General features: G+C 42.1%; 1 long non-coding RNA gene across 1 annotated transcript in view; it reads left to right on the top strand.

Moving 5' to 3' along the window:
- The first annotated feature begins 2,668 nt into the window (after positions 1-2,668).
- LOC138853775 (uncharacterized) overlaps positions 2,669-26,186 on the top strand; it is a 334,726-nt gene continuing 311,208 nt past the window's right edge. Inside the window, exon 1 of the long non-coding RNA XR_011392931.1 lies at positions 2,669-2,954. This is a non-coding gene — a long non-coding RNA (uncharacterized lncRNA). The remainder of the gene's footprint in view (positions 2,955-26,186) is intronic.

Here is a 26,186-nt window from a genome sequence, read left to right as displayed (position 1 = left end):
TAGTGATGGAAGTAGCAATAGTGATGGAAGTAGCAATAGTGATGGAAGTAGCAGTAGTGATGGAAGCAGCAGTAGTGATGGAAGTAGCAGTAGTGATGGAAGTAGCAATAGTGATGGAAGTAGCAATAGTGATGGAAGTAGCAGTAGTGATGGAAGTAGCAGTAGTGATGGAAATATTGTAGTAACAGTGAATACATTTTTTTGTTTAGTGGAGGTGGTACATAAGAACAAGGGAACAGAAGAGAACTGCTGGAGAGCTACTGGCCCACTGGGACAGTACTTAAAACCCAAGGAACTTAACTCACTTTGATATAACCCACCAAGACAGAAGAGAGAACGAGTATGGAAACAAGCAGAAACCAGATAAAGGGGAAAGAGGAGGAGAAGAAGGAGGAGGAGGACGCAAGGGTTAAGTCATATCTTGAGCATTTGACAGTATATTGAGAAAAGTTGACATGTGCATGAACGATACCAGGACTAAGATTCATATAAGAAATTTTGTGTATAACTACTGCTTCGACGAGACGGCGTCTGTGAAAACTTAAAAGAAAAGACAGTTTGGACTAAAGAAGCCACTGGCTGGCGATGCGTTTCCTCAGTAAAGATTCTCAAATATTTGTTGCACAAGCGTCTCATTCTTCAACCTGTCGACTTTCAGAACTATTGTCACCACAAGTTAAGAGGATGACTGTGATCTCTAGCATGACAAAAGAGCTTTGTTGGTGTCGGCAAGACTAACACTTCTTTTGTCCTCTTTAAGTCTTATCAGAAAAAGAGCTGGTAGCTTCACCAAAGTATTCTTGAAGCCTCCAGCTTCACCAGAGTATTCTTGAAGCCTCCAGCTTCACCAAAGTATTCTTGAAGCCTCCAGCTTCACCAAAGTATTCTTGAAGCCTCCAGCTTCACCAAAGTATTCTTGAAGCCTCCAGCTTCACCAAAGTATTCTTGAAGCCTCCAGCTTCACCAAAGTATTCTTGAAGCCTCCAGCTTCACCAAAGTATTCTTGAAGCCTCCAGCTTCACCAAAGTATTCTTGAAGCCTCCAGCTTCACCAAAGTATTCTTGAAGCCTCCAGCTTCACCAAAGTATTCTTGAAGCCTCCAGCTTCACCAAAGTATTCTTGAAGCCTCCAGCTTCACCAAAGTATTCTTGAAGCCTCCAGCTTCACCAAAGTATTCTTGAAGCCTCCAGCTTCACCAAAGTATTCTTGAAGCCTCCAGCTTCACCAAAGTATTCTTGAAGCCTCCAGCTTCACCAAAGTATTCTTGAAGCCTCCAGCTTCACCAGAGTATGAACTAGACTACTATAAAGGGCAAAAAACAAGTGTGATATCCCAGGGATTGATGGTGTTATCTATCAGAAGATTGGAAAAATAGCGAAAGCACAGAACAGGAAGTATCTCAGGCGAAGATAGTTTGCGAAAGAATAAAGTCCATTTAGCATGATAGCCAAGGCGAGAGAACCATCTGCAAAGAGTGGAAATTTCAGTCTTGAAAGTGAGGGGAGGGAAGGGGTGTCACTTTCTCTAGGGTATGGAGAAAGGGTCCGACAAAAGTACACTTCTCATGACACTGGGAGCATGGCAAAGAAAGAAGTGAATATGTATGCCAATGGCCTTCACTGCCTTTCTTTTCGCTCAGTTCTGCCTTCATTATGGCTTAAGGTGAACCAAAACTTCATCAGTTTACTCTTAAGTGCGAGTTACTTGTATAACTATATTACGTAAGAACATATTGACTAATATCAATTATCCTCCACCTCGTTATCACTTAAATTCAATATATAACTTGTATGTATCCACTTCTGGTAAACATTTTTGCTCTCAAAATTATTTCTGTATTACCTTCATTAAGAAATTTATCCTGTGGGAGAGTATGACAGGAAAACGTATAACTATCATGTATAACTATCATGTATAACTATCATGCATAACTATCATGTATAACTATCATGTATAACATTGTAGCCTCATACTGCGTGTGTTCCACTAAATAGCAGAGGCACACTGTTGGTGTTCCTACAATGTAACTATCATTTAGAATGGGGTAACATCAATCTGAGACTGTTACCACAATGTAACTCTCATTTAGAATGGGGTAACATCAATCTGAGACTGTTACCACAATGTAACTATCATTTAGAATGGGGTAACATCAATCTGAGACTGTTATCACAATGTAACTATCATTTAGAATGGGGTAACATTAATCTCAGATTGTTACTACAATGTAACTGTCATTTAGAATGGAGTAACATCAATCTGAGATTGTTACCACAATGTAACCCGCAGAAAAAGTATGCTGTACTCTATATAGATTTTTTTTGTAAATAAAAATAATTACCTTAGTAATCATACACTGCTTCTCCTCGCCCTTACAGCCTCCTTTCTGCCTCTTGTCTTCCTCCTTTCCCTTCCTCTCCTCCTACTCCTTTTCTCCCGCTGCTGCTGATGAGGATCTCCCAGCTCACCTTACGCTAGAGTTTAACAGCGCCATAGTTCGGAAAAGTTGGTGTGAGGCAGAATGGCGAGAATAATGAGGAGCTTGGCAACCGTGAGGTCGAGTACTTGTGGGTCGAGCCATGGGGCGGCGCTGGGCTTGCCTCAGCACCAGAGCTCGCTCAGCAGCGCCAGTAAGCACACGTCGAGCGCCCACACCGCCTCTTTACCCGCTCACTATAACACACAGGTGTACCGCGGCGTCGCGTGCGGGGCGTTACACGCCTTCTACAGGTGTATCGCGATACGGATAAGATTTCGCGTCGCGTATAGGTGACCCACGGCCAGCAAAAAGGTGTTTCGCGCTACGCGTAGGTGCTCCACGACAAGTATAGGTGCTGTACGCATTGGTATACCCTGCTCCACTCAGGTATACTCCCCGTCCACACGTGCACCACCGCTCGGGATTACGTATATTTACACGTGGTTTCCACGCCTCGCCATGCTCTCTCCCTGACGTAAGTAATATCATAACAGTGTTGAATAACGAGGAACTGTCTCCACGAAGGATTGATAAAGCAAGCTGGTTATGCTGGTAACGTAACAATTTCTAGCCCCAGATTAGGCCTATAACCCTTCAGGTCCCACGTAGGTCTATGGTAGGAAGACCTATCTTGCCTCTGGTTCCAAAAACATTTAGAATGTTTTTATATAGATTGTTGAGTGATGTGTGATACTGGTGGCCATTTTCTGGTTGTTGTGTGTGTTCCCGGGACAACCAGGTGTGTGGTGGGGGACGGGACAACCAGGTGTGTGGTGGGGGGACGGGACAACCAGGTGTGTGGTGGGGGACGGGACAACCAGGTGTGTGGTGGGGGACGGGACAACCAGGTGTGTGGTGGGGGACGGGACAACCAGGTGTGTGGTGGGGGACGGGACAACCAGGTGTGTGGTGGGGGACGGAACACACACCTGCACCCCTCGCCAACCCCTGTTAACTCCACCACACTCCACACACTCTACCCCTCTCCATCATGCACAGCTGTAATTTCCTCACCTTCATCACTCATGACACCCCTCACTCACACCTGTAACCCCACATCTTCACCCCACAGCCACACCTGTCCCCCCCTTCCAGCGACACCTACAACCTTCACTCATACCTGCTGTCACCACCTATACCTACACTTTTTACCCACACTTGTTCTGCTCAGCCACACCACTCAACTACACCTGCTCACCTCACATCTGCATCCCTCACCCACACTTACACCCCTCACCCACACTTCGCACCCACACCTGCGCCTTTTACCCCACCTACACCTATCACACTTCTGCAAACTTTGCCTAAACCTGCACACCTTCTACTATACACCTCACCTACACCTTCTACTCCTGTACACCTCACTCACACCTGCGTAACTCACCTACACCTGTCAGTGTAGGTTTTAATTTGCACTTTTGGCAGAAATTCGAAAAATTAAATTTCTGCCTTCGTTTCATAATTCTTGAATGCAGCACTGGATCAGCATCTGCCCTACCATGCTGAGATCTTAAGCGGCTTCATACTTAATGTGCTTGTGTATTTTAGGATATTTCTCTCTATGAATTAGATTTGGTCTGTGTATGTCTTCATTTTCCATATTTGTTAAAGGAATTTTAATATTTATTTCTAAGTAATGACTTTTGAATGCCTTTTCTGTCTACCTTCTAATCTTCAACTTCAATATTTTAATATATTATCAAATTATGCCGCACTCTGCACTATTCTAATCTCATGCATTAAGCGCCAGCGATCATGAAGTACTGGCCCTCGAGAACTTAGTGGAAGTGAGCGTAAAGGAAAGAATGACAAGTAGAGTGTGTGAGAAGACAAAACTATGCATGGATAAGGTATTTCCTGAATACAGTGCAGTCGGAGAGAGAACTGGAAGGAAAATCAGTGAATGAGGAGATGGAGGACGTAGCTGGAAAGTGCCATGAGGCTGAGGAGAACTTCATACCCAGAAGAAGAATGGGAAATAGCAGAGATAACGAGAATCTCAGGTTCAACCAGAGATGCGGGGAAATAAAGGAAAGAAACATAAGGGCGTGGAAAAACTGCAGGAAGCGAAGGACAGACACGAAACGGAAGTGAGCAGAATAGGCAGATATAAATATGCAAGGGTGAGGAAAGAGGTTAAGCGACAGTTCAAGATCGACCTAGATGCACAGATCAAGTCTGACCCAAAACCTCTCGATCTTCGCATCAGAAGAATGACCACAGTAAAAGATCAGGTGATTTAACTGAAGCAGGAAGGAGGATACCTCACATAAAGTGTCAAAGAAGTCTGCAAAGCGCTGAAGTAACAGTTTAAACAGGATTTCTTGGTGGAAACAGGAGTGATGCTAGAAAGCCTCGGGGAAAAAGACTACACCACCATTTCCTGGTCAATATACACACAACAAGAGGATAGGTAAAACAAAAATTATGGAGTTGGATGCATCAGAGGCAGCGAGATCCGACATGGATTCTGCCGGAGGGAGCGGAAGCATCGTCCGAACCGTATCACTAGAGGCTTACATCAACCGAATAACCTGTGAAGCCAGTGCTCGTCTGGTAAATAAAATCAGCATTCAGGAATCTCAACAAAGAATCTTTCCGGGCTCTTTATACAACACATGACAGAAGCTTCCTGGAGTATGCAGTACCAACATCAAGAAGCATGTGAAGAAATCGGAGAAAGTGTTGAATTACGCAATAAGGCATGTTCCTGAGCTTAGGGGAATGAGCTATAAGGAGAGGCTGAATTTAACCTATCGACACTGAAGGACAAGGACCATGGACGTCTGTCTTCACTATTTTTTTCTCGTCCAGGTCATTCCACTTCCCTACCACGTAGAAACTGAATACATTCTTCCTAACATCCCTCTGACTTGTCTGGGTATTTAACTCCCATCTGTGCCTTCGTGCACCGGTTTCCTGCCCCCCCCCATCTCTATCTCTGTCAACTCTATCAAGTCCTACGAGTATTCTGAATATTGTTATCTTGTGTCAAGACTTTACAGACTGCAAAATGGCAGGGAGTAAGCCACATATGTAATCGACGTGTCTGCGTTTCTATGTCTGTGTCTGCGTCTTTATATTTGTCTAGGTATTTGTGTCTGTATGGAGGGACAGCAAAGATTAATTAAGTCTTAATTTAGCATGACACTGTAGAGGCTGAGATAGTGTATAGCTTCAGATATAAAAAAAACATGGTAACAGGATCATGTCAGTCAGTACGAGGCAGATTCATGAGCTGAGACAACCACTGGGCGATCAATATTCTGATTGATTAGAGACACGGCAACGAACAGATGACGGAGTATCGAGCCTTCAATACTATTTGTGCTAGATGATCTCACACCAGTTTAGTTTAGCCATGCAATACTGACAAACTCGACTAGGATACAAATATAGTCTAGGAGAGCTAGAGGAAGTTGGAAAACCAGATAGGAGACTTGATCATAGCGTGTTAGATACTCCGCGACACAGATGGAGAGAGTATTTGAGAGGGGAAGAAAGAGGGTCAGGAAACTGGAAACTAGAAGCTCGAGTGAAAAGAATATAGGAAAGAAATCCTTCAGTGTGGGGATAGTGAACAAATGGAATGCATTAGGATGGGTGTGGTACAAGGCAACTCAATATGTGGGGTCAAAGGTAGACTTCAAAGGGAGCAAAAAGGGGCAGGTAGTGGTCCTCACCAGTTACGCGACGAGCAGAGATGTGACCCAAGAGCTAAGCTTCAACCTCCAAAAGCCCACCTACGTGACTACAGTTGTGACTCCCCAAAAATATCATATATTTATAACTTTTCCACATGGTTGACTCTGGAGCTTGTTAGTGAAACGTGGCGTGAGATTAACGTAGACTTTATTATAAATTTGTTATTTAGTGACCCTTTTGTTATTGTAGTGAATCTTCCATTGTTACTCTCGTTGTTATTATTTTTGTTCCTGGCTTTTGCTGTTGCTATATCTTCTGTCTCTCACTAAAATCGAGTGAACCAAAGGAGGAATAGTCTTCTATTGCTCCTTCAGTAGCTCTCTGTAAATGCGCCTACTTCATAATTCAGTTGGTCCTCCCCGCTGCAACATGTCCGTTCCTTCCCGTTGCATCATGTCCTCCTCCCTTCAGAGCGCAGGACTCTAGTTATGCTTACCGGTTTCCCTCAGTTCCTTCATAAATTTTATCTTACTAACACTCCAACAGTACGTCAACTCGCTAAAGCGACATTAGTTATCTGCTACATCAATGCACATTTGAACTGCCACAAACTTGTCTCCACTCACCTCCTCATAACAAACACACACGCTTGCTGGATGCTCACGTCCCTACCACTTAAAACCTCCTAAGCTGTCTTTAGCTTTTCCTCAGACTATCCCAATGCTTCATTCATTTCTCTCCAGATTAAATTATCCTTATTATTGTATTCCGCTCTATCCTCTAAAAATGTACAGGCTGCGTCAACAACTTCTCCTCTGCCCTCTGAGTGATAATTACGTAACCTTACGCCTTCTTGCTGTATTCAAGCTCTAGAATCTGTGCATGATATTCACACTACACGATGGCCTCAAACGTGACATCGCCACTGTCTCAAACCTTCTCGTTGCAACGTTTAAAACCACTGCCTCACACCCATGTAAGTGGATTTGTACCACTATATTCAGATAAATTCCTTGTTTTGCCTCTAGAGATAAACGTCTTTCTCTCCACAGATTCCTCCACACTCCACCTATTTTTTTTTCCTTTTCATCTGTTTTGTACTTCAGTTCACCTTTCATAGACCCGACTGTCGATACGTCCTCTCCCAATTAATCAAATGCATTCACTTCCCTCACACTCCGTCCGAATGTGATATAATTTTTTTAGTTGTCTAAACGTTTTCTTACCTTCATCACCGTGATCTTCTCTGTGTTTGCCTTTAATTTCATTCTTTTATATACTTTCCCAAACTCATCCACCAACTTTTGCAACATCTTTTCAGAATTTCCTCCCCAAAAAAACTGTATCATCGGGAATAAGCAACAGTGATTCATTAACTTTTAATCTCACATCTCTTTCCAACATCCTAGTATTTACTTCTTTTACAGACCCATCTAAAAAATAAATTTATTAAACATTCTTAGTGACATCACACATCCCTGTCTAAGCCCAACTTTTGCTGGAAAATGGTCTCTCTCTCTCTCTCTCTCTCTCTCTCTCTCTCTCTCTCTCTCTCTCTCTCTCTCTCTCTCTCTCTCTCTCTCTCTCTCTCTCTCTCTCTCTCTCTCTCTCTCTCTTACATACTCTAATCTGATTCTCAATCCCCTCAAATAATCTGCTATGTATTCCGTACATTGGCAACATCTGACACATTACTTCCTTATCCACCCTAGTACAAGACTTTTCTGAATCCAAATATAGCACAGTTACATACCCTCAGGAATATTCTTCAATGTAAACACTTGGTCTGTACATCCTTTGTCCATCGTAAGTATTCCTTGTTTCTCTGAAGTTTTTCTTGTCTCTAATTCTTTCAATAATAATTTCCAATAATAATTTTACCAATATCGTGTAGAAAGAAGACAAGTGAGCGCCGACAGCTAGAGGGGAAGCGGATACGAAACCACTTAGGGAACCTTTATTGATGATGATTCTGTTCTGGGACTCTGGTCACTTCACGGTCTCAAGATCGATGTGTATTCAATAAAAATATCATACAAATGTTCATTCCGATTCATTTTCCTTTAATATTAAACCATGCACTATTCCCAGTACACTCAACAAGCTTATTCCCTTTGGTCCTTACACTCTCCTATCTTTTACATAAAGGAAATGTGCAGGCTCTCTGCCAGTCTTATTTACCTTCCTTTTCTGTATGCATATATTTAACAAATAGACCAATTACTTCAAAACTATATTCCCGTTTGCTTTTAACATCCATTTTCTAAATTCCACGTGTCCCATCTGTTTTATTTCAATTCATTATACCCATTGACTCGTGTATTTCTCCCACATTGGTCTCTGGCTCTTCCTTATTTCCGTTAGATATTATTTCCCCTTGCTCTTTATCACGAAATATTCCTCGTCTTGCATCTCCCAAGTTCTTTTCTTACTGACAAGTCCATTTGCTTCTCAGGTTTTCTCAACTTGTTAATCTCCCTCCGACACAATTTCTTGTTCTCAGCAAAATTTGCTAACAAAGCCTCACTTAGTCTGTCACTGGTTCCTTTTATACTCTCTCAGTATTCGTTTTAACCTCTATTTTCATTCTTTTTACTCTATCATCCATACATTGTTTTTTTTTACATTGTAAAAATCTCTTGCATGATAGTTTTTTCCTCCTTTACGATCTTCTTCATGTCTTTATTCAGTCATTCCTTTTCCCACGTGTATAGACCCTTCTTTAACAACATTCTTTTACAGCACATCCTTGTTCCCCATACCTCTTCTACCTCCTCATCTTTCGTGCCCGTTGGATCCGACCTTTCTACTAATGCTTCCTTATATCTATATGAGGAGAGATTGACATATCAGTCACTCTTAAAACATGCACATCCAGCAGTCAACCCGTCAACCCTTTACCCACTAATACAGTCTAAAAATCTGCTGTCAAAGCCCATTATATATCATAAAATTATTTATCTTTATTTTCTTTAAGCATTTCCTATTATCAAACCTCTTTCTATAAATAATTCATTTATCCACAGCACCCCAAACTTACCTATTCTTCCCTCTAGAACAGTTGATCCCACTTTCTCAAGAAGATCTCCCATAACAATAAATCTTTCAATTGATTCACAACTCTTTAAACATTCCCTTAACACCTCCCAATACCTCTCTTTCCTCTACTCTCTCGTCCTCAGGTACATAAACACTTATTATAACCCATAATCGACACTATTCTTGAATTTAAACACGTATACCACATTCTTCCTTTCATTTACACCCAATTTAACCCCATTTTCGTGTCTTCGTTGAAATTCTCTCTCTTCTTGGTGTCAAGACACGTCTACTACATCAATGCATATTTGAAGAGCCCAACTTCAGATTTCCGTCTTGGTCATCTTAGCAATCTAAAATGCTTCCTGTATTTTAGTCTTCCATGGCATACTTAAGGAAGAAGAGTTCTAATTCAGTTTGCCATGAAAATGAAAGAAAACACTACAATAACAAACCCAGATGGGTATTATCAGACACGTTTACCAGTACATACACATGCATGCCTTAAGATCACAGCAAACAAGTCATATCACAATATGAAAAATAACCAGAGTGAAAAATTAGTGAAATTCCGTATTCTGACATTATCAACGAATAGTAATAATGTAAGATATCACCCCCTTCACTCCTCTGACAAGACAGTGATGGAGTGAATGATGGTGAAAGTTTTTATTTTTCGGGCCGCCCTACCTTGGTGGGAGACGGCCGATGTGTTAAAAAAATAAAAAATATCACGAAAACGCTTGGAATTTCACTGATTTTCACTGTAGGTATTTTACATTTTCATACATTTACAACATTCTGGGTACAAACAGTAGCTGTAAGATTTACATATAAACTTATCTCTATGAAACAAAGAAAACACCAACAGTTCTGTTAAACTAAAACATTTACCAACTTTCTGTTTTGCACTCAAATAATGGAACGGTAGTACCTCCCTGAGTGGTTGTTTACTACCATCCTGCTACATGGTATTGTTGTTGAAACTCCTGTTATAATGAACTACCTGTTGCTATAATGGACCTCTTTTTGTGAAGATGTTGGGTTCGTTATTGTTGTAGTCAACCAACTGTTGCTGTGGTGAATCTCATATGTTTAGTGGATTGCGTGCAGCCAACAGTAAAAGCCTGGTTGATTAGGCTCTGATCCACCAGGAGGCCTGGTCACAGACCGGGCCGCGGGGGCGTTGACCCCCGGAACTCTCTCCAGGTAAACTCCAGGTTGTGAATCTCCATATGGATCCTGTTGTAGTGATCCTCCTGCTGCCTTAAACCTCCGTTGGTGTAGCAAACCTTCTGTTTTCGTAGCAAGCCTCCTGTTATGAACCTCCTGTTGTTACATCAAAACATCGATTACTATAGTAAACATTCTTTCGTAATTGTACTGAACCTCCTCTCATTTTAGTAAAACCTTTTCGTTGAAGTGAACCTAAAGATGTTACTAGACACCTCGCTACGCAAATAAACAGACACACACATACTTTTTGCTATCAGTGAACTGAGAGATATATACTTCTCTGTGGATATAAATCGAGAGATGCGCACCTCTCTGTTTATATACACTGATGTGAACGACCTTGTAGATGTACAAGAATGGCATACAGCACCTACAAAATGAAGATTTAGACACATATTGTAGACGTTTCGCCATCCATCTGTATTGATAAAAGCACTGGATGGCGAAAAGCCTACAGTATAGATACCCAGATGTTGCATTTGTGTCTAAATCTTGTTCTTGTGGATATTTTTAAATAGGTTATCAACAGAAAATATTATAAACGTAACAATTGAAAAATCAGAGCTCGACTAGAAAATTTAGAATAACTTTGAAATAGATGATTGGCAAAATACTGGATTTTCTTCATAGCAGGAGTCCAGTGGTGGAATATGCGACTGTCGTATGGCCTCCACACTCTGGAAAACCTATGTATAAATGTAACTGAAAACGTTTTTTGCATATGCAACGAAATAGTTTGCGGAAATGGGAGTATGAGTTAGAAAAAATATTGAATATAGTGTAAGTGCGAGGATGGAAGGGTAGGAGAAATGAATGAACGTATATACCAATAAAAATGGATATGGAACAGCAGAGAGGAGGAGGAATGTGTAAGAATGTAAAAGGGATATCGGGGTATCGTCATTTCAGGAAGATATATGAAGTGAAATCAGAAAATATATGCATTTTGAGAGCCAGAATGAACTGTAACCACAAATGGGTAAATGTTATTTGTAGCTTAATACCCTAAAGAGGTGTAATTGAAAATAAGCATCCCCAGGAGGCCCAGAAGTTGTACATCAACAGCCACAAGATGTATAAATCAGTTCCTTCAAGAGGCCCAGGAGATGCAACTGAACTTCCTCAAGAAGCTCAAGAGACGTAGATTAAATTCTCAGGAGACCCAGGAGATGTAAATCACATAAATCCAAGCATACGCTAAGACAAAACTTTTATGATGAACTTGACAAGTTGTCCCCAACATACACCAGCCTAGGAAATTTGAAGACGATACAAAGAGTCATTCTTAAGATTTTTCACTTTAATCAACATTAAAATTTATTCAATAATAATGTTCAAATTTCACCTGTAAAGTCCAAGACCATTCTGAACCTTTTATGAACGATGTAATATGATTTATTGAGTTTGAAGGCGACCAGATGAAGCATTCTCAAATAAACTAGTGGAAATCAGTATCGCAGATTAATAAAAGTCAAACTGAAACCTACACAATTCTAATAACAATACTAATCTTTATATAGCCAGAGATATAAGTTGTTGTCGATCAGATGAGTCATTCTTGAGATAATGGACGGACGCCATTACTGGCTACTTTTTTGTAATTTCAGCACCTTATCAAATTAACAAAAATGCAGCAGCTCAATCTAAAACTATATAGAATGTTACCATGGGTTAAATGCATCAGTTATATGCATTCTGGAAAGGTATTCTCAGCCAATCTCACGGGGAAAAAATATACCTAGCTATTAAATCAAAATTAGCAAATTTGTACTTGGGCACAATAACAATCCGGACTTTACTCTCAGTATGAAACATCTGCTGTGACTGAAGCTGAGACGAAGAGGCTTTCCCAGGTTATCACAGAGAAGCCTGTTGACTGTTTTCTCGTATAATATTGGCGGATTGGATGCTATGCTGTGTTTTCTATAGAAAACACAGCTAAGTAGAAAATTTGAAGCCAAGAGTTATACAAGCTAAAATCTTGGTATAACTTTTGAGAGAGATTAGACAAATATGTGAGTGATAAGGGCTGAGTTTGATTGATAACTGAGGTATTGAAGCTAATTATTGGGAAGATTTGAGGAAAAGGTTGGAGAAACTGATGGCTGGGAATGATTGGCTTAGAGAAGGAGCTGCCTTGTAAGTGCCAGTGGACCTGCTGCAGTGTTCCTCTACTCCTAGCTTCTTACGTAGGAAGTAGACAAATGCAATAGGTAGACAAATGCAATAGTAGACAAATGCAATAGGTATTCCATTTCAAAAGGGACATCGTTACAGATACCTAATTACGCATATTTAATCCTACACACTTGACATGAGAGCCACTCCAGAGTGCCAGCTCACTTTACAAGCTTCATTGGCACGCATGGAGCATTTTAACCAGGAGAACTTTACACTAGTGAAGCTCCTGGCTGGTATTTCACCTTATCATGGTGAAGGATTGTGTTTTTTTTCACTGTGAATCACTGTATGTTTTTCACTGTGAATCACTGTATGTTTTTCACTGTGAATCACTGTATGTTTTTCACTGTGAATCACTGTATGTTTTTCACTTTGAATCACTGTATGTTTTTCACTGTGAATCACTGTATGTTTTTCACTGTGAATCACTGTATGTTTTTCACTTTGAATCACTGTATGTTTTTCACTGTGAATCACTGTATGTTTTTCACTGTGAATCACTGTATGTTTTTCACTGTGAATCACTGTATGTTTTTCACTGTGAATCACTGTATGTTTTTCACTGTGAATCACTGTATGTTTTTCACTGTGAATCACTGCATGTTTTTCACTGTGAATCACTGTATGTTTTTCACTGTGAATCACTGTATGTTTTTCACTGTGAATCACTGCATGTTTTTCACTGTGAATCACTGTATGTTTTTCACTGTGAATCACTGTATGTTTTTCACTGTGAATCACTGCATGTTTTTCACTGTGAATCACTGTATGTTTTTCACTGTGAATCACTGTATGTTTTTCACTGTGAATCACTGTATGTTTTTCACTGTGAATCACTGTATGTTTTTCACTGTGAATCACTGTATGTTTTTCACTGTGAATCACTGTATGTTTTTCACTGTGAATCACTGTATGTTTTTCACTGTGAATCACTGTATGTTTTTCACTGTGAATCACTGTATGTTTTTCACTGTGAGTCACTGTATTTTTACACTGTGAATCACTGTATTTTTACACTGAATCACTGTTTTCTTTACACTGTGAATCAGCTTACCTTTCATTCAGGTTTTTCCTGTGCATTTTACACAGTTATTCACTGTCGCATGATTGATTGATGATTGATTGGTAGTTTCATTGGTGTTTGATTGGTAGATAAATCAAATGATTGATTAGTTGAACCCCACGATCGGTAGTTGAACCCCATGATTGGTTATTGAGCACCATAATGGGTTTTTGAACCCCATTACTGGATTTGAATTCCATTAGTTATTTCGAAATCCTCGTCTTCATGTTGAAAGATCGCTAAACCCGTAAGTTATCAGGTTATATCCATGGGAAAGGTAGCTCTTTTCCCATGAATCAAGAACCTTGGGCTCCCATGAAAATCACAGCCTGTCATGTGTTGGTAAATGGTTCAGAAAACAGACAAGTTGATAAATTAAACACGTGCAATACCTGGGTATCTTTATTGAGATACACAGGTGTTACACATGTGTCTAATTTATCACCTTTAAAATATCAAGAATAAATATATGTGATTTTAATGTAACATGTAATTTTGTTAATAATTTATGTATATATTTTTCAAAATTATTATGTAAGTAACAAGAAAACACATTAGCACGTTAGGTAAATGGCCACAGATGCAACTAATGTGCCATTTTATTGTGGCAACGTTTCGCTCTCCAGGAGCTTCATCAAGTTGTTGCCGCCTTGACAAAGCTTCTGGAGAGAGAAACGTTGCCACAATAAAATGTCACAGTTGCATCTGTGGCCATTTACCTAACATTTTGTCGGTAATTCTGCCATTATCAGCCACGTAGATTATCCAGCACGAGCTTCACATCCACAGTGCTCTTTTTTAAAGCTCCTTTAAATAGAGCACTTTTTCGTAAAGACGTTCGAGCAAGTAGTATATCCAAAATTGAACAACTCGGGGGAAAAAAAACTTCAAAATTCGTGCTAGTCAATTCTAGATTCGTATTTTTTTTTTAAATCAGATTTATGAGAAATTGATGTATCGATGGATTTTACAAATTATAGCTAATGAGCATAATTCTTAGAATTTAAGAATTTTCTGAAAGTCTTTTAGGTAACGTAGACGTTGATTCATGATAACGATTCTGAAATTATTCTGTTTACTTCGAAATAAAAGTTGTTTACGTTCTTGTATTGAGTTAAAATACCTGTTTACAGTCTTTGAAATAACGTGGCTATTGTTGGACAGTAGCTGTCTGTTTATTTACTTATCTTTTAAGGTCGTTTATACCTTTTATTATTGTTCAGTGTATGATTCAAGGACTGTTTTGGGTTGTGTATTATTAGGCTATATTTCAAAAATAAAAAAACCCAGTGACAGTGACTGGCTTTTCACAGACACGTCTGTAAATATTCACTGTCGTAAAACTCTCTTAAGATTACCTGGGTTATCCACCTTTTGCAAAGAATATTCCACATTATTTTTATTCCTGGTTAGATTAGCTTAATACATATTGATTAATATTTATGTATAACTGACGAAAAGGGAATAAAAAGTTAATGGCTTACGTCTAGCAGCATGAAAAATATCGTAGCGTTTTATAACGTCAGTATCTTCAAGTACTTTGTTTAATGTGAAGGATGAGCTGACGTGATTGTTAAAGAGCTGGAAGGTGTTGAGAAGCTACAAGCTTATTATAGAGCTCTAAGTTTATGCAGAAGTTTGAAACTAATATAGAGCTCAAAGCATAACATAAAGGACAAGTATAAAAACTTAATTTTATTACAACGCTCAAAGCTTGTTTAGCAGTTTGAAGCCTACTTATTAAAAGCTCGAGGGATATTAAAACGTCAAAACTTGCTCAGAAAATCTTGAGTTTTATTTAGCATTAAGAAACTGAGTAAGCATCTCATGGTGAGCATCAGTTGTCCTGTAGTAACGCGAACACTGACTTGTGGAGACGCAGCAACACCTGTGTTGTACAGAGCTTACTGAGGTCGTTACCCAGACGGTAAGTAGTTAAGCTGAAGGTTAATGGGCAATTACCAGACCTTGAGTCTAATGGTAGTTGAATAATTAAAAGGTCACATCACTCTTCAAGGGTCACTGAACAATGTATAGATTTTCGGAAAAGTACGTAATAGGTGGTGAGTAGGAAGGTGGGTAGTTATTGGTTATTGGTTTGTTTGTAGGTGGTTACATAGTTTGCAGGTGGACTGTTTGGCAGACAATTTAGAGCAGATGTAAGTAGCCTTTAGTAATGAATGATCCTACTCTGTCCAGAAGCTCTCCATATGTTATCCATTACATATATATGCTGCTAGATATCGATCGATGTTTTGGCCACACCTGGTTTTAAAGATTATCGAGCAGTTATGGATGATTTGAGAGCTTAATAGTGATTGGACGGTTTAGTGATTATGAGATAGTTAAGTGATAATGCGTTAGGTTTGGCTGCTGGAGACTTATTAATGGGAGGAGGAAGAGAGGAGAGAGCAGTGTAGGGGAGACCAGTGTTGGTGACTGTGGTGGTGGAGGACCGTATTGAAGGTAATGATGTAGACCTGTGTTGGAGACAGTGGAGTAGGGGAGCAGTGCTGTAGGCAGTGTGGTGGGGAAGACCTGTGGTGGAAGAGTCTAGTGTTGGAGGCTGTGGTGGAAGAGGCCAGTGCTGGAGGCAGTGGTAGAGGAGGCCAGTGTTGGAGGCAGTAGTGGAGGGGAGCATTGTTAGAGTGGTGGAAGAGACCAGTGTTGGAGGCTGTGGTGGAGGAGACCAGTGTTGGAGGCTTTGGTGAAGGCATTGGTGGAGGCATTGGGAGAGGCAGTGCTGAAGGAGAGCAGTCGTGGTGAGTAGCGTTGGAGGCTGTGGTAGAGGCAGTGTTTGAGGCAGTGTTGACACAGGATCCTCGTAGCGCTGGTGACAAGAATCAATTTATTGATCTCACAATCGATATCGAGGCAGCCCCGCCCACCCTGACCTATCTTACAATGTCGGTTCTTCTCGGTATGAATGATAGATCTGTCGTACCTCTACCCATAACCCTGCTCGTGCCCCTGCCCAGTCCCTGCCCAGCCCCTACCCCTACCCCTGCCCAGTCCCTGCCCAGCCCCTACCCCTACCCCTGCCTAAGCTTGCTACAGTGTCTAATTTAGTAACATTTAAAGAAACATTTTAACCAATAATCCTGAAAACGTTTAGATTATCAGATACGAGAAGAGAAGAAAAATTCTCATGTATGAGGAGCGCTAAACCCACTGGGGCCATACAGAACCAGGGGGCAATTGGGGGCAATCTGGTCTGATCCAAGGAAGGGGAGAAGAGATTCAATTCCTTGGATCAAGGGACCTGAAGGGCTCTTGATTCAGGTCCTGACTGACTTGTTGATTTTTCTGTTTATTTATTTACATTCGTTCTTTACGAATTTTATTATATATATATATATATATATATATATATATATATATATATATATATATATATATATATATATATATATATATATATATATATATATATAGGCACGTACCACCTGTGGAACTCAACTGGGGACCCTCATTCTCAGAGAAAAGAATAAACTTCAGGTTCTCCTCGGAGCTGTTGGAATATTTTCTCCTAACACCCCCTATATTCAAAATTCTATGTAGACTTTATTTAAAGGTAAAATACATTGACAAAAAGACAAATTGGGAGCTCAACATAAATAACATCTCAGAACTACATCTGGAATACGTACTTCGTCCAGCTCCCCGGCGGTGGGCCGCGTGCCCAGAATGCTGTAGGCATTTCCCCTCTGCATCGCAACACTGAATCTCTGAAAGAGAAAGCTGGCCGCTCTGTGATCCTTGGTTTCTGTGATGAGCTTTTTCACCCAGCTCTTTGAGGAACTTTAGAGTACACTTGCCCCAAGCTCCAAGGTTCTCTGACCTTACTGGGATGAAGTTATAGCAAGGGGGAAGGTCGGTATGTTTGCGGATCTCCTGATTCTCCCTATAGTAAGCAAAAATCGCAAACAAGCAGTATAAGATGAAAAAAAAAAAAAACACGGGGGGATGGAATGATAGCTCTAGGTCTTTCATGTTGCAATCAACACATCATCGAGAGCTTTCAATGTTGTAGAAATGAGTAAGAACGTCAAGAAAATCCGTTCAAGAGAACGACTCTAGATAGAATGAGACAGAATCAAACGGGACATATGTGCCAGGTGCCAGAAAGTCAAAGGTAAGATATTAAAACAAGAGTAGTAGAGCCATAAAGAAACCTATTAACATTTCATATTTAGTAATAACCTAGTGTGGCCCGTGGCCCGGTAGGCAATGCTCTTGCTTCACACGTTGAGTGTCCATGGTTCGATTCCCAGCAAGAGAGGAAACATCGGGCGTGTTTCCTTACACCTGTTGTCTCAACAGGTGTCAAGCAAGTAGATACCTGGGTGTTAGTGGACTGGTATGGGTGGCATCCTGGGGGAAACGATTTACGGCCCGAATGAAAATAAGACAGTCCATTGATGACGCCCTGCCTTTCTTGGGTATCCTGGGTGGCTGACTCCACGGGGTTAAAAACCCGAACAAAATCCTATCTCTCAACGCAACATTAGTATTATGACAATTATCTCCACCATGCCGTCAGGCTTCATATCATATCATTAACGAAACTTTAATACTCTGATTTCAAAGTATCTGGCATCTATCAGTATGAGAATTTTCCATAACATAAAGAAAATGGGAAAGCAGCTAAAAGGGGAAACCCTCCTGTTACCAATGGCTGGCCCGCAACCCTCAGGTAAATGCTGGTTTATCCATGTCGTTGATTGGGAGCAGCGAAATATACTCAATTAGTCAGTGTAGAAATATATATACGACAGTCCAGCGAGTTCAGGTAGGAATCAGACTTCAGATTGTGTACAATGCCTTCAATTATAAAGTTATCTAATCTGAATAATGAATATAATGAACGTTCATCATTCTGTATAATTGCCAATTCTACAGTATTTTGTTCAGGCTAAGAAGAGCAAGGAACAATGACTCTGGCAATGACTCAGTTTGCAGAGTTATTGCGAACCCTAATGTGGCTGAAAATCACGCTTGAGTCCCACACAATGTATATCGAACATCAGTGTTGTGAATAAAAAAAAAGGCACAGTGTGACTTTGTAAATAGTCCAAGTCGGACCGAAACGTCGTCGTAAGCTCCTCTCTTTTATGTGCGGATTATTTGTGTACCAGTGTTGTGATAACCTAACATCTAGAGGTTTGCCAATCTCTTCTCTGTAAGATAAATTGCATCCATGGCAAAAAATTCTGTAAACCCCACCAACACAATATTAGGGAGAATTCCTTATCAAAATGCTTCGAACAGTTCGTGAATTCTTAAAAATTACTTGTATGTTAAATCTTTTAAGGACATTCATCAGGACAGATAAATTCTCATTGTAAGGGAGAACCAAGACATTCTTGATCTGAAATGTTATCCAAGGATGTGTCCTATGTTAAGTTTTCCTACCTGCCAGCAATCCTGATTCCATGAACTCCTTTAGGTTCCGCAGTTTAGTGGCAATATTAAATATTTTCCTAATTTCTTCAAGGGCTGCACACTCCTGGAGATCTGGAGTTTACCTGGAGAGGATTTCGGGGGTCAACGCCCCCGCGGCCCGGTCTGAGGTCAGGCCTCGGTAAGCTCTAAGAAACAAAGTGAGAAAGACACTCCTTTTAACTCATGTCTCATCGTTGGAATAGTAGGGAATGCATGAGTACACATTAGAGGCCTATCAAGACATCTCAGAATGGAAGTTCAGAATCCACTACTTTCCCCACGGCGGCTTGTAACTGAAGGTATTGGACAGTCTCAAGCCTAATACCTCTCTGAACTCATTGGGTTGTCGTAAACGTATCTCTACACTGACAAACTGAGTATCTTTTGCTACTCTCGATCAACCTCATGGATAACCCATCGATTCAAGATGACCCAAAAAAGAAGAAACGAAAGTTTCTCTACTTCTTACATTTAGTAATTTATACAGGATAAGGGGTTACTAGCCCCTTCCTCCCGGCATTTTAGTCGCCTCTTGCGACGCGCATGACTTACGGAGGAAGGATTCTTCTCCGCTTCCCCACGGAGATTATTATTAATATTATTTTTTAATGACAATAATAACAATAAAAATAATAATAACATTATTATTATTATTATTTGTAAGGAAGCAGTTATATATGTGTGGTTGATATTATCATATATATTACCACGTCTGCACTCCAACAGCACATTCAATCTCAAGGGTATTTGTTTTTATTAATGCCGTTTTAAGAGGCTTACTCGGGTCAGCATCTGGCTCTCAGGTGGGTGCTGCAGCATCTGGCTCTCAGGTGGGTGCTGCAGCATCTGGCTCTCAGGTGGGTGCTGCAGCATCTGGATCTCAAGTGGGTGCTGCAGCATCTGGCTCTCAGGTGGGTGCTGCAGCATCTGGCTCTCAGGTGGGTGCTGCAGCATCTGACTCTCAGGTGGGTGCTGCAGCATCTGGATCTCAGGTGGGTTCTGCTGCATCTGGATCTCAGGTGGGTGCTGCAGCATCTGGATCTCAGGTGGGTGCTGCAGCATCTGGATCTCAGGTGGGTGCTGCAGCATCTGGCTCTCAGGTGGGTGCTGCAGCATCTGGATCTCAGGTGGGTGCTGCAGCATCTGGATCTCAGGTGGGTGCTGCACCATCTGGCTCTCAGGTGGGTGCTGCAGCATCTGGCTCTCAGGTGGGTGCTGCAGCATCTGTATCTCAAGTGGGTGCTGCAGCATCTGGCTCTCAGGTGGGTGCTGCAGCATCTGGCTTTCAGGTGGGTGCTGCAGCATCTGGATCTCAGGTGGGTGCTGCTGCATCTGGATCTCAGGTGGGTGCTGCAGCATCTGGATCTCAAGTGGGGGCTGCAGCATCTGGCTCTCAGGTGGGTGCTGCAGCATCTGGATCTCAGGTGGTTGCTGCAGCATCTGGCTCTCAGGTGGGTGCTGCAGCGTCTAGCTCTCAGGTGGGTGCTGCAGCATCTGGATCTCAGGTGGGTGCTGCAGCATCTGGCTCTCAGGTGGGTGCTGCAGCATCTGGATCTCAGGTGGGTGCTGCAGCATCTGGCTCTCAGGTGGGTGCTGCAGCATCTGGCTCTCAGGTGGGTGCTGCAGCATCTGGATCTCAGGTGGGTGCTGCAGCATCTGAATCTCAGGTGGGTGCTGCAGCATCTGGCTCTCAGGTGGGTGCTGCAGCATCTGGCTCTCAGGTGGGTGCTGCAGCATCTGGCTCTCAGGTGGGTGCTGCAGCATCTGGATCTCAGGTGGGTACTGCAGCATCTGGCTCTCAGGTGGGTGCTGCAGCATCTGACTCTCAGGTGGGTGCTGCAGCATGTGAATCTCAGGTGGGTGCTGCAGCATCTGGATCTCAGGTGAATGCTGCAGCCTCTGGCTCTCGGGTGGGTGCTGCAGCATCTGGCTCTCAGGTGGGTGCTGCAGCATCTGGCTCTCAGGTGGGTGCTGCAGCATCTGGATCTCAGGTGGGTGCTGCAGCATCTGGATCTCAGGTGGGTGCTGCAGCATCTGAATCTCAGGTGGGTGCTGCAGCATCTGGCTCTCAGGTGGGTGCTGCAGCATCTGGCTCTCAGGTGGGTGCTGCAGCATCTGGCTCTCAGGTGGGTGCTGCAGCATCTGGATCTCAGGTGGGTACTGCAGCATCTGGCTCTCAGGTGGGTGCTGCAGCATCTGACTCTCAGGTGGGTACTGCAGCATGTGAATCTCAGGTGGGTGCTGCAGCATCTGGATCTCAGGTGAATGCTGCAGCCTCTGGCTCTCGGGTGGGTGCTGCAGCATCTGGCTCTCAGGTGGGTGCTGCAGCATCTGGCTCTCAGGTGGGTGCTGCAGCATCTGGATCTCAGGTGGGTGCTGCAGCATCTGACTCTCAGGTGGGTGCTGCAGCATCTGGATCTCAGGTGAGTGCTGCAGCATCTGGATTTCAGGTGGGTGCTGCAGCATCTGACTCTCAGGTGGGTGCTGCAGCATCTGGCTCTCAGGTGGGTGCTGCAGCATCTGGATCTCAGGTGGGTGCTGCAGCATCTGGCTCTCGGGTGGGTGCTGCAGCCTCTGGCTCTCAGGTGGGTGCTGCAGCATCTGGCTCTCAGGTGGGTGCTGCAGCATCTGGATCTCAGGTGGGTGCTGCAGCATCTGACTCTCAGGTGGGTGCTGCAGCATCTGGATCTCAGGTGAGTGCTGCAGCATCTGGATTTCAGGTGGGTGCTGCAGCATCTGGATTTCAGGTGGGTGCTGCAGCATCTGGCTCTCAGGTGGGTGCTGCAGCATCTGGCTCTCAGGTGGGTGCTGCAGCATCTGGATTTCAGGTGGGTGCTGCAGCATCTGGCTCTCAGGTGGGTGCTGCAGCATCTGGCTCTCAGGTGGGTGCTGCAGCATCTGGCTCTCAGGTGGGTGCTGCAGCATCTGGATCTCAGGTGAATACTGCAGCATCGGGCTCTCAGGTGGGTGCTGCAGCATCTGACTCTCAGATGGGTGCTGCAGCATGTGGATGTCAGGTGGGTGCTGCAGCATCTGGATCTCAGGTGAAAGCTGCAGCATCTGGCTCTCAGGTGGGTGCTGCAGCATCTGGATCTCAGGTGGGTGCTGCAGCATCTGGCTCTCAGGTGGGTGCTGCAGCATCTGGCTCTCAGGTGGGTGCTGCAGCATCTGGATCTCAGGTGGGTACTGCAGCATGTGGATCTCAGGTGGGTACTGCAGCATCTGGATCTCAGGTGGGTGCTGCAGCATCTGACTCTCAGGTGGGTGCTGCAGCATCTGGATCTCAGGTGGGTGCTGCAGCATCTGACTCTCAGGTGGGTGCTGCAGCATCTGGCTCTCAGGTGGGTGCTGCAGCATCTGGCTCTCAGGTGGGTGCTGCAGCATCTGGCTCTCAGGTGGGTGCTGCAGCATCTGGCTCTCAGGTGGGTGCTGCAGCATCTGGATCTCAGGTGGGTGCTGCAGCATCTGACTCTCAGGTGGGTGCTGCAGCATCTGACTCTCAGGTGGGTGCTGCAGCATCTGGATCTCATGTGGGTACTGCAGCATCTGGATCTCAGGTGGGTGCTGCAGCATCTGGATCTCAGGTGGGTGCTGCAGCATCTGACTCTCAGGTGGGTGCTGCAGCATCTGACTCTCAGGTGGGTGCTGCAGCATATGACTCTCAAAGCTTCTTGAAAACCATTACTCAAACTTTTGTATCTTGCAGTTCTCTCTCTCTCTCCATCCATGTGCAACAATAATGCCCCTTACAACGAAGAAAAGTTGCGAGGGATGTTGTCATGTGTTAAATATGAAAAAATTGTGCGACAAGGGGATGCTGCGGCATCCGACTGGGAAACTAAGCCACGCGGCGCAAATTGCTTCTTAGATTGTCCTGGGAAGAGAGGGTAGGTGAAGGAGCAACAGGTGGTGGTAGTTGTAAGTGGTTAAGGGGTCTTTACACCTACTTCTACCCCTCTCCTATCCCCCCTCACCTCTCCCTCTTTCTCCTTCCTCCCCCGGCGCCAAGACATGCAAGGGCGCGCGCTTGCAAAAAGGTAAATACACACTTATACACACACACACACAAACATTTTTTAATTTATCTATAACTTTAAGGAAACAACTGGTAGAGATCTCCATGACAGAATAACAGGGAAATTGCAACATAAAGGAGGAGTTAAATATTAAAATCATGCTTAGGATGGGCCAGTAGGTCTCCTGTAGTGCTCCTTCAATCTGATGTTTTTAATGACAATGAGACAAGCTCGAATGCTACACTGTCAGGATATAAAGTAACCTTCATATACATGACTGGATAAATGTTGCAAGAGCTGCTTGCAACATATGACAAGCTACAACAGATATATGCAGCAGCTGCTGTGTGCTCATGACTGACAAAGTAAGTGTATACAGGGATACACAAATACAGTTACATAGAAAAGGTACAACGACGAGCTACAAAATGGTTACTTGAGCTGAAAAGTAAGAGTTATGAGTATTGTATTTTGTTGTAGGTTCGCTGGTCTTGTCCCGGTCTGGGTCTTTTTGAGATGGTGACCCGGCAAGAAGAAAGGTTATTAATGATGTTAAGAGGAAAAGAAACATGGCAGCAAAAATACTAAAGAAAATAAACGACAGGATAAGTGTTTGTTAGAACCTGCAACAGTGACAACAAGACGTTACTGTTTTAAATTAAGAAATAAAAAAAAGTGGAGCCTAATGGGTGCAAGAAAATTTGTCTTCAAGAAATAATGTATTACTGGAGTGAATTAAAAAGAATCAGTGAATGTTACAACCTTTGAAAATATTAATAACTATATGATGGGAATATTACTGGAGAAGGGGAAGCACCACAAGCAGAGCTCTGCTTCTCCTGCTTCAAAAAGGTAATCACATTAGGTAATTACACACATGTGTGCACATATACGAAGACACTCGCGCACAAAGGAGAATGACGTGGAAAATGGAACCCCGAGTATTCTTGAGTTTTTTCTGAGGGAAAAATGAGAAGGAACCCAAAAGAATGATGGGAGAAAATGAGCCAGCGAGACTTGACCTGGTTTACACAGTGATCATCCGATATTAAGGTTTGAATACCTGGTGGAAATGCCAATGAGAAACAAGAAAAACAGGAATGCATAGAGGCCCAGGGAAGCAGTAAGAGAGCGTGGTAGAAATAGTGAGGAGGTCAGACTTGAGAAAGCTGAAGAGCAAGCGAGAGAGATAGTAAGGAATACTCAAGAATAAGAAGAGATGTTGAAAGATTATTTGATAATGATATGGAATCAATTGCTAAAACAGAACCAAAATTATTCAACAACAGCAACATAACAAAAGGCAAGTGTGAGTGGCCAGGTGATAATGCTGAAGGAAGAGGATTGGATGCTGATGGAGATGGGCAGAGAAGAATGCTTCAAAGATGTCTTTACATGTGAAAGTGGAGAGTTACCAGACGGTTAATTAAGAACCACGGATTTAAAGATTAGATAGAAATCAATGAATTTGGTGGAGTAATTGATGTCACGTGATCCTATATTTAATGTCGCTGTTCCAGAGTCGAGAGAATTTTGACCGAAGGCAGGTTTACAATTTTGTTCTATTCTTTTTATTTTTTTTTTTTTTGGAGGGGGGGGCTTTTTTCAAATAGTTTCTCATTTTTGGTGGATGTGTAGTATAACAATAATGGGAACTTTATCAGGAGGACTTATAAATTACGCGGGTTATTTTAAGTAATTAAAATATAATTCAAATATTTAATTTCACAATAATGGAACTTCAGGGACAATTTTAATTAATAAGTTATGAACTATTGAGAAAATAACAAGAAATAATATTTTATACGATATCTCCAGCCAGGACTGTAGTTCTCTCAGCAAATATCTCCAGCCAGGACTGTAGTTCTCTCAGCAAATATCTCCAGCCAGGACTGTAGTTCTCTCAGCAAATATATATGTTCACAGTTCATTTGAACTCATGTTAAAGTATTCTTGTCTAATGACACAAAGTTTACGAGCAGCCTTAATGGCCTTACAGTTTGTCTTGAAACTCCATTAACAGTGATGCTTATTTATCTTGTTCTAGATGTTCATTATCGTAACACCGGCTTTGATAGTTAATCATAGTTCAGTGAAGCAATTGGAATATTGCTAAGGCAATAACTGTACCAATTTGGGGACTTGAAATTGGGAGATCAGAGTTGTAGATTGGGATGAACATTTCGTACGTCAGCTTCGAGCCACTGATGTCTTGTGAAGAATGGAGTTTGTTAGTGGTTATCGTACGTGATTACTACTGGGAACCTAATATATTAAAATTGCTCTGAAGGTTCCCAGGCACTTTACAGTGCATGTAAAACACAGGAAGCGTCAGGAAGACGCCAAATGTTGAAATTATCACCAATTTTTCTGGCAGTTAAACAGGCTCACTACATTGCACACAGGTTATTATCACGACTTTATATTCTTTGCTGGAGGGTGAACGTCTAGGGAACACTTCATAAGCCTAGGCAACATCATTTCATAGGCCTAAGCAACACCACTTTACAAGCCTAGGCAACATCCCTACGGAAACGTAGGTAACATAAGATTATAACCCCAGGTAAAGCATAATCTTCAACACTCACTACTCTTTCAACACAAGAATGTTGTAGCCTGTGTTTGTTTTCTGCCAGCACTGTGTAAACACAACACTTGTGTCTTCCTCTCTGACCTGGTATCCCAGATGCTTCTTCTTGGTTATTTTTCTTCCAGTATTGTTCTCTTATTTGATTTCGCTTCTCCAGTGACGACCTATTTTGTTTTTATTTGACCAAGATGGATATTCTCACTATTACCAAGAGAGTTTTTGACGACCTTTCGTAGGCTAATAAGTGTATGTGAAGAGAATTTGTAATTTCTCAACCTGTTCTCATGTTCTCATATATATATATATATATATATATATATATATATATATATATATATATATATATATATATATATATATATATATATATATGTCGTGCCGAAGAGGCAGAACTTGCGAACTTGGCTAAAATACCAACGCTCATCTTGCCGCATAGGACAAGCGAAAATTTATGTATGCAATAATTTCGCCAAAATCATTCTGAACCTAACG

Source organism: Cherax quadricarinatus, chromosome 3 (genome assembly GCF_038502225.1).
Source record: "Cherax quadricarinatus isolate ZL_2023a chromosome 3, ASM3850222v1, whole genome shotgun sequence".
NCBI classification, from domain to species: Eukaryota; Metazoa; Arthropoda; class Malacostraca; order Decapoda; family Parastacidae; genus Cherax; species Cherax quadricarinatus.
The sequence above is the reverse complement of the archived record's forward strand: the minus strand, read 5'-3'. Positions and strand labels throughout refer to the sequence as shown.